At 50.8% G+C, this 9,505-nt stretch overlaps 1 non-coding gene across 1 annotated transcript; it reads right to left on the bottom strand.

Moving 5' to 3' along the window:
• Window positions 1-476: 476 nt before the first annotated feature.
• On the bottom strand, window positions 477-675 carry LOC111772636 (U2 spliceosomal RNA). Its single transcript, XR_002806640.1, has one exon. It is a non-coding gene; the product is annotated as a U2 spliceosomal RNA (small nuclear RNA).
• Window positions 676-9,505: the final 8,830 nt, after the last annotated feature.

The raw sequence follows: 9,505 nt of genomic DNA, 5'->3' as shown, positions 1-9,505 counted from the left end.
TAGGCTTTGAGGATAAATAGGAGTTTGTTGGTTGATAAAGACGGGTGGCAGCACTTCAAGTTTTGGGGAAAGTGCACTCACAGGCACACATGGACTCGCATGTCTGGGAAATTGTGAGAAGTTTATCATGGTGGCAGAGGTCAGGAGGAAGCTATGTTGGGGCCACACTATAAAAGACCCTGAATTCATCTGAAGCTAAATAGTATAGATTGTATCCTAGAGGCACTGGGGAGTCAGGATGACATGATTAGCAGGATTTTGAGGAAGATAACACAGAAGCGTGGATGTGGGCTCAATGGAGAAGAAACTAGAGCGTATTGAAGAGCAAGGGTAAGGAGACCAAGCCGATCTTTAGAAAATGGCAATGAGGATGGAGATGCAAACAACCTGCTGTGGAACCAACAGGATTTGGGGGTTCTAGAAATCACTGAGTTGGATTCTCTTCTTTCTACAGATGGCGACATTGAGGCTGAGGGACATGGTTCATTCAAAGCTAATGAAGATTTTCACTGAATGTTTAGATTGCCAATTGCAGGCAATAGGGACATACTCACAGAAAGAAGTATGTGTGTCAAGACTCAGACAAAGAATGAGACTTTGGGATGTAGTGAGTTCTCCTTAACTTGAGATAATCAATTACTACACTTGATCTTAGCCAAAAGGCCGAGAAGCAATGAGATAATCAATTACTAAAGGATTGCAGTAACTCTTTGCTGAGACCCTTGGTTGAGTTGGGGTCCTCTTTTGGTAGCCCCTTCATACCTGTTTTAAACTTGCCACGTTGCACTGTAGTTAGTGTCTCTACCTCCTGCATTAGATGTGAGCTCCTTCCAGGCAAGGCCTATTCCTCTGTCATCCCACATCCCCAGCACCTGGCCCTGGGCCTGGGCACAGGAAGAGCTCAAGGAATGCTGGACAGAAAGCTGAAGGAGTACTCCAGCCATAGCTTGGTGGTTGGGCTAGAGGACCTCTGAGGTTTGTTTTAAAGAGCTGATGATGCTGAGCTCCTGTGAGGAGGGCAGCTTGGCTGAGACCGTGTGGGGAGGATAAAATGCGTTTCGCATCTGATGGCTGTGGTAAGGGAAGGGGTGCTCAGAATAGGACCTCAGAGTCCATTTTCAGAACTTCTAATTGTATTCTTGTCCTGATTTCTCATTAAGGGAGAAATTATAGTTCTAGAATATCAATCAATATTATGTTGCCAGAAGAAAGAAAGAGCAACTTGAGAGGATGTGGAGAAGCCCAGGGAAGAGCTCTGACCAGCTGGCCAGACTCGGGTCCCCTCTGTGTGTTGGGGTGTGGAGGCGGAGGTGAGGAATGGGCACAAATCACTCAGCTCTAGACTGCAGCACCCCCATACTACCCTGGTGGGATGAGAGGGAAGCAGCAGAAACTGCGGTGCCCGGTGGCCCTGGGATCCAGACTGAGGATGAAAGAGCCGGTGACAGCTATGGGACAAGACAGGAGGCAGCTAATATGTATGTTAAACATATGGAAATGAGAGCAAATAGCGGAGCTGGGAGACAAATATTGAACAGGGTCTGGGCCTGCGACTAAACCAACACAGGGAAATGAGAGGCTGCTGAAAGCAAATGAGCTGCCAGCGGAAGAGGGGGAGGCAAGGGTGGGAGAGAGGCTGAGCATGGAGCCTCGAGGAGCACCCTACTGGTTCTGGCTGCAAGCTGGCCATTCTCGAGGGGTGGTGCCACGGAGAGGCACACTCGCCAAGACGGGGCCCAGGCGAGCTTCGAGGGCTTGTTTGTCATCTTTGCGGAAGCTTCCATGTTCCGTTTCTTTGTACATTTCATTCCTCCTTAGCACCTTCTCCTCAATTTCTGGCAACCCTCTCTGGCCTCTATTGCAGTCTCCACCCCCACCCGTGAGCCTGTCTCAGATTGGAAATCTCCACCTCACTCACTCTCTTAGGTCAGCGCCCTGGGGATGGCTAGCTCCTGAGTGCTAGATTTACAGATGACAGAGGCTTGAGGCAACAGTCTGCTTGGACAGATGGGGAAGAAGTGAATAAGAGACTTGTCTTGAAGTTGAGTTTACATAGCAAATACACCCTTTTTACTTAGAGGGTATTATTCAGGTGGTTATTGTCAGAGGAAAGGAGGATGGGATTCAAACCAAATTTCATCTTTTCTCGAAAAGACATAATATAGAGAGTAGTTGAAATGGCAGATCTGTCCAAACCACGGGAGACTAGCCAGGGGAGGAAATGTGCATTCTGTCTGAGAGCACCAGGCTCTGCTCCAGCTCCTGGCTTGGACTCTGGGGGCAGAGCAGTCTGTGTCACAGACAGGAAGGGCAAAGCCCTGAAATGGACAAGCGAGGGGAATGTGGAGTGGGGGAGCTCTGCCCTTCAAATGCAGGCATTGTCCCCTCTTCTTCTCCCAGTCTAGCAGTTACAGTGGCCCCTTGGGGAGATCTTGGAGGTGAGGGGAAATCATTGGAGGGACTAAGTTCCCTCCAAGGCTTTTCTTGCATACCCTCATGAGAAAGAGTATTACATAGAGACTGTAGCTGCCAATTGATTGGCCGCATTTGTCAGATCCAGTTCCATACAAAATAAAGCTCTCAGGAGATGCAACTCAGGGTAAGCAAGTTTTCAGTAGGTTTTAGTATCAGAGCAAATGGCAAGTTTCAGAGCTTCGGGCACTGCTCAGGAAGCCTTGTGAGAAGGGGCATTTGGAGAGCAGGGGGTGGTTACGGGGGTCCTGGAGTCAGGAAAATGGACCTAGAAAGGAAAGTGATAAGTCTTGATGATAAGTCCACTTCATTGCCCAAAGCCAACCTGGACTGCAGCATCCTTGGTCTTTGCTGCCTAGAAGAGACAGTGGACTTGCAAGGGCTCTCATCTCCTTTAGGAAGCCGAGGACATCCTGGGCTCTGCCCCTCCAGCCCCAGGACCTTCGAAAATGGTCTCTTCCTCCACCTCCAAGGCTGTGCTGCATGTGAGGAGACGCGGAGGCTGATCTCAGTCTAACTCACTGCAGTTTCACACACATTTACTGTATCTTCTTCTAGGTTCCACTCTTAGAGATGAGGGCAGGATGAGAGGAGGAATAGGACACTATTTGCTCTGTCCACGGGATGAGGGTCACTGGGGGTGCGCAGATTCACCCACAAATGGCTGAGATAAGACAAAATTTGGTAAGGACCAAAAGAGAAGTATAAAATAGGTGAAGAAAGCAGGAGAGGAAGGGGTGACTGGGTTCTGGCCAAGAGCATCCGGGACGGCTCCATGAAAAACCTGATTCAAACACGGCCTTGACTATTGAGGATGATTTCCAGGTGGAGAAAGGGAAGGGTCGACAGAAACAGAGTGGTGAAGACGGGGCAAGGCAGTGTCTGCTCATTCCTGGAGCCTGGTGGGAGTTAGGAATGAAAAGTCAAGACAAACCAGGTCACAGTGGTCTTTGTGTAGCAGGGTGAGGGCTTGGGTACGTGTTCAAGGCCCGGTACAGTTGCCAGTGATTTCTGAAAGTCAGAATAAGAACATAGCCCTGCGGGACCATCTCATGTGGCCTCATGGAACAGCATCAGATGTGCAGGCCAGCCCCTTAGGGACTGTCCACGGCCTTGAGGACATGAGGCCTGCAATTGTGCAGCTATTACCCGGTGGGCCCAGGTGCAATTTCTGGCCCTTCTCAGGCGAAGAAAACCAAGGGGACTGAAAGGAAGCCTCCAGTCCATTTAGACAGGATAATTTACATAAGTCACTTAGCACAGTACCTGCAACATAGTAAGTGCCCAATAAGTGTTGTTATTTTTGTTGTAAATCTTTACTAAAATTCTATGAAACAGGTTTTGTTATTCCCATTACATAAATTAATGTCCTGAAGCTGAGAGATTATGTAAGTATTCCAAGGGTTTACAACTAATTGGTGGAGAGCCAACATTAGAATGGCAATCTGACTCTAAAGCCTACGTTTTTCCCATTGTGTCTGTTGCCAGAATAGCTCAGCTGCCAGGTGAGGCAAGGGTTCTTGGATCTTGACCAAGGGACAGTGGAATGGTCAAGGTGCCAGGGCTAGAGAGGGTAGCAAGGAGCTGCTCATCCACTCATCACACAGTCCTGTAATTGGAACCTGATTGTCTTTGTAACACCTTCATTGGAAAGTCAGCACCATGTTGACTGGGCGGCCCACTATGGGCTGGGAAGCTCCCTGAGAAGGCCGAACAAAATCATGCCTGTGAGCATCACCCTGCCCCCAGCTCACAATTCTCTGCCCCTCTGCAGCGGGCGCCTCCTGAGCCAGCCTGGCCTGCGCTCCCCAGTTTGACCTGAGGAATTGGTATCTGCAGCCTCTCTGGGGCTTTTATACTTGTTGTATGTCTCTTCGGGGAGAGAAATCCTGTGTCTTCTGGAAAGATTTCACATCATGGAGCATCACTGGGATTGGCACCTTTGTCAAGCTTTCTTGACAGACCAGCTCCAGCCATGGGGTGGTCAAAATGACCCACAAAAGGACTGCACTGGATTCCACTTCCCTGTGGAAGGACAATGACTTCCTTTTCTTTTACTTTCTTCCTCTTGTTCCTACTTCTTTCCTCTCCCTGGAGCTGGGGCCACAGGATCACCACCACTGGGAACCAGTTTAACACCTGCTATGGAGTAATGTGTGTCCCGCACACATCCATCTGTTGAACTCTTAACCCCTGATGTGATCATCTTTGGAGATGGGGCCTCTGAGAGGTAATTAGGTTAGAGGACATAATGAGGGTGGGATCAATGGCTTTATAAGAAGAGGAAGTCACTATCTCTCCACCTCATGAGGACACAGCAAAAAGGAGGCTGCCTACAAACCAGAGAGCTCTCACCTAGAACCAAATCCTTGGCACCTTGACCTTGGACTTCCCAGCCTCCAGAACTGTGAGAAATAAGTGTCTGTTGCTTCAGCCACTCTGTCTATGGTATTTTTTTACAGCAGCCCAAGCAGACTAAGAAATTGCCCAACCTGAGTTCAGGACAATCCTGTTCTTAGAGTCAACTAAGAGAATTCAGCATCAAGGTAACCTTGACCCTTGCCCCTGGTTTAGAACCATTTTTTTGTTCTCATTTCCAAGGCCAAGGCTTCCCTGGGACACATGAGCTCCAAGGTCCGGGCTGGAGCCATTGCCTAGATTACTTGTCCCACTCTCCATTGCCTCGAGGCTGGGTCCCTACCTTGCTTTCTTCGCCAATCTTTGGAATTTCTGTGTGTAAACCCCAGGGGCCCCATTGTCTCCAGCCAGGCCTCTCTGTTGGGGATCAGCTATTTGCATCCTCACCTCCACATATCCCACCCTCTGAATCACCATTGCAGGCTCGCCTACCTTCCCTCCAGGTCACCGCCAGTTGACTCGGGCAGCTCCTTCCTTATACCAAACACTGCGCATCTCCTTCTACCATACCCTTCATAATCAAACCCTTTCCTCCTGCCTGCTTAACGTTGCAGCCTCACAGTGTATCTACAGATCCCTGATTCTGCATTTCTCAATTTCAGCTGACCGCAGAGGCCTTTATACCAATGCCCGAGGGGCTCCCTGGACTGGTGGGCATTGGCTGATTTGCAGCCCTATTAAGAATTTCAATTTCAAATCCCAGGTGATCCAAACACACATTTTAGAGAAACTTGAGCAAACTTCATATTCCACCAATATTTGCAAAGTAAGAGAGAAAGTCAAGTCATTATGAAATGATAACCTATTAGCTCACGTTAATGACAGCGGCACAGCACTAAGCCGTTCCTCTTAGTCCAGACATTGCCCCTGCCTGCGCAGCAGGGCTGCCTGGTACCTGAGGACATCTCCAGCTCCTAATCTGTGATGGGCCCGCAGAGACAGGGAAGGAATGTCTTCTGAGAGGAGACCTCGCACAGGTTATATGCAGCACCAGTCAAAGAGCCTGAGCAGGCTGAAGGCTGGAGGAGGTGGGAGGCAGAAGGTGGGCTGTCTTGCTGCGACGCTCGGTCACCAAGCTTCCAGCAGTGACTTGGGATGCAGCCTGGGGTGGAGGATGTAGTGCCAAACACATCAAGACTCTTAGATTCCTAACCAACCCCCAACATCCTCATTGTCACAATGCAAGGCAGGCAGAAGCATCTTCTCCTTCTATGCTTCCTTCCTACACCCTTAAACTGCCTTTGGTATTAATTTACGACGACTTCCCTCTTCTTTCTTGTCAGAGATAATCATAGTCACTATTTTAAGCTGATCTGATCTTAGAGCAGATGTGCCGGCAATAAGAGCCCCCGGGGTGAGGAGGAGTAGGATGTACCTCCCTCTCACGGAGCGTGGCGTGGGATTTGGGTCCCCTGAGGAGGCGTGGGCCAGGGTTCCGGCACTTGACAACTTCTGCAGAGGACTCTGCAAATATCTTTGGCAATCCAGCTGGAGAAAACCCTGGTTTGGTCCAGGTGAGACTGACAGGGCATTGAAATGGCATTCTGCCGACATGATCAGCGGGATGCTGCTCCCAGCAGGATGAGTTGGGTGTGCCTCCATTTGCCAGAATCTCCTGTGAGCAAACCTTTTCCTTGTTATTTTAGTCACACAAACCTGTGTAAGAAAACCCGCCATTGGGTGAGAAGCAGGGAGGCTCAGAGATGCTGGCCATCACGCGAGGCCTTGCTCTGTCCACAGGGGGACTGCCGCTCAGCTAAATGGCATGGTTTGGGGTTCCTGGAAAGCCCTCCCCTGGTCCTCAGATATCTCTTCTGCCATAGTCCTGAAATTCCATTAGACAGTCACTCATCTATCTCAGAGTGTCAGAGCCGGAAGCAACTTGAAGGTCGTCTCGTATAGTCGTTCTCAAACCTTGTCTGTTCACAGATCCCTTCAGGAACCTGATGGAATTACCAACTATTTTCTTGGGCACATGTGTGTAGTACTCATACACACGAATCCTCTCCTACAGTTTGTAGGGAATTTGTGGATGCCCCTCAAACGCATCCATGGACCTCAGGTGAAGGCTCCTTGGTCTGGTCCTAACTCTACACTGTGTAGACTTGCAAAAAAGGTAGAGATGATAAGCGATTTGCCCAGGGTCACTTCTTTGCCATCATTCCAATGTTTTTCCAATTCTTCCTTGTGTTTTTGGGTCATGAAGCTTTCATAGGCCTCCTGAGTTCCCTCTGAAATTGAGAATTTCCCTGCAGGATAACAGCTTTGCCATAAGCTCCAACTAGCGGGCTGCACAGACAGCGGCCGAGGGCAGCGTGGCCCCGAGGTCAGGCGGGAAGCTCACCTGTGAGGAGGCAGCACAGGTCAGCCAGTTCTAGATCAAATGTGTTCTCTGCCACGTGACTTTTGGCTGGTTAGTTAGCTTTCAGACTCAATTTTCTCGTCTTCAAATGGATACAATAGCACTGCCCATGTCCGTGGTGGAAGAAAGAAGACAACGTGCATGCTGAGCTACAGAGTGGCAGCTAGGTCCACTTTTCCAGGGAGGCCAGTAGCCCAGGCCTTGCACCTGTAACCTGACACTGTGTCCCAGAGATCATGTTAATTTTGTGCTTCCCTTTCAATGGTTTTCAACCAGCTCAGCTTCTTCCTGGCTGACCCTGCTTCTCAGGGCTCCTTCTCAGGAAATACAATGCCAGCAGCGCAGAAGTTTAGGTCTTAAATAACTGCCTCCCCACAGGAGGTTAGCCGATGCCACTCCCTTGCCTGTCCCTGCTGTGTCACTGGCTCTGGGCTGCCAGCTGCGAGGCCAGCTTGCCCCCTGCTGGCAGCCCAGCCCTGGAAAGTGGGCAGCCTCCAGACTGTAGGGCTGCAGAGTCAGAGGTCAGCCTTCTGCCAGGGCTGAACTGGGGCAAACCTAGGACGCGGTGGCCAGGCAGAGTGGCAGCCACTTTCCTGAGGCAAGAGGCAATACTTTAGGGGTAAAGCAGAGTTTGGTGGCCAAGATGCAAGTCCTCCCCAACAGGAACACTATCCAGCTGAAAACGAACCCCAAGGGCAGCTTGATGCACTGATAAATGAGAAAGGGCAGGGGTGAAGGAGGAGGGGCTTATGAAGGGAAAATGTGCATCAGAGCCCCAGGCTCACAGGCTTGTGTGTGTGTGAGAGGGAGACGGAGACAGAGGTGGAGACAGAGAGATACAGACAGAGATAGAGATGGAGACAGAGGGACAGAGACAGAGAGACAGAGATGGAGGGGCAGAGAGTGAGAGAGGGAAGGAGACAGAGAGAGATGGGGGATGTGCGCGTATTTGTTTAGCTCAGCCCTGTGCCTTTTGGATCCACAGGTCCACATCTGAGGTACTAGCCTGAGGCCTTGGAAATCTCTCTCCGCTGCCAGCCGCAGCACACAAAGGCCAGCCTGGCGCAGGCAGGAAGCTGAAGCAGGTAGACTGTGGAGGCCTTGGGGACTGCAGGGGGCGGCGGGCGCCAGCAGCCCCTCCCAGTGGGCGCTCCGATGAAGGGAGTGGAGAAGGTGCATCTCTTATCTTCTGGTAACAGCTCAGCCCCCACGTCAAGCACAAACAGAACGCATTTCTGCCAGGCTGCACCGCCCCTTCCCATTTAGAGCCGCTGCTCCTTTTCAATTTAGCCTTAAGATGCGATGGAGACAAATTGCGAAGGTTTGGTCAGCTTTTGAGTGGAAAGCAAATTTTACAGCAGGGAAGGGGAGCGAGGAAGAATGGGGAGGTGGCGAAGTCGCGGGAGGAGGGGAAAAAGCTGAAATAGAAAAGTCGCTGAAGCCCCCTGCAGCCTGCCAGGAGTATTAGCTGAGGATGATGGCGGAGAAAAGGCTAAGTGGTTTTCATGTCAGCTGCGCTGAATCAAACTTGTTCAAACACATGCGCGTGAGTGCGCGCCCAGCAAGCGGAGCCCACCTCCGGAATGGAAACAGCCTCTTCCTTTTGAGGGATTTTTATGTTTTGCAAATATGAGAGATGCTATGCATAAATTCTTTTAGAAGGGGAGAGAGCAAGGGGCAGCGCTGCCTGGGCCTTCTGCTGGGGGCTGGGCTGAGGCCAGGCCCCGGCCTCCTTGGAAGGAAAGGGCCGGTGGGGCTGGGGCGGCCGGTGGGCGCCGGCCTGGAGGGAAGCAGGGTTGCCCGCCCAACAGCGAGAGTGGCCAGAGGGGAGGCCAGCACCACTGGGTCCAGAGTCCTCCCCTCGCTCTCCTTGCTCCCCTTGCTCCTGGGAGAGGGCAGCTCGGAGACAGAGCACATGCTGGGCCCAGGGGCTCTGGCTGCCCAGGTGTTGTTCCTTTCCTGAGTGCTGCTGCATGATGGATATTTAAAAAATTAATTTATTTTTAGAACATTTAATAAACACATGTGATACGTACTATGGACCGGGCCTATCTTAGTGCTTTGTAGATGTTAACTCATTTAGCTGTGGTCCCTGCCTTATGGGCATCATTTTACAAGGAGGGAAAATGAGGCCCAGGAAATTTGCCTTGCCAACAGACATACCCCAGGGTGACAGCTAAGAGTCCTGTCCTTGTATAGTCTCCCCTTTCTGAATGCAGGGGGACCTGTGAGTTACTTCTAGGCAATAAGAGG

Source organism: Equus caballus, chromosome 2 (assembly GCF_041296265.1).
Source record: "Equus caballus isolate H_3958 breed thoroughbred chromosome 2, TB-T2T, whole genome shotgun sequence".
Classification (NCBI taxonomy): Eukaryota; Metazoa; Chordata; class Mammalia; order Perissodactyla; family Equidae; genus Equus; species Equus caballus.
Note: the sequence above shows the minus strand (reverse complement) of the source record. Positions and strands in the feature narration are given on the sequence as shown.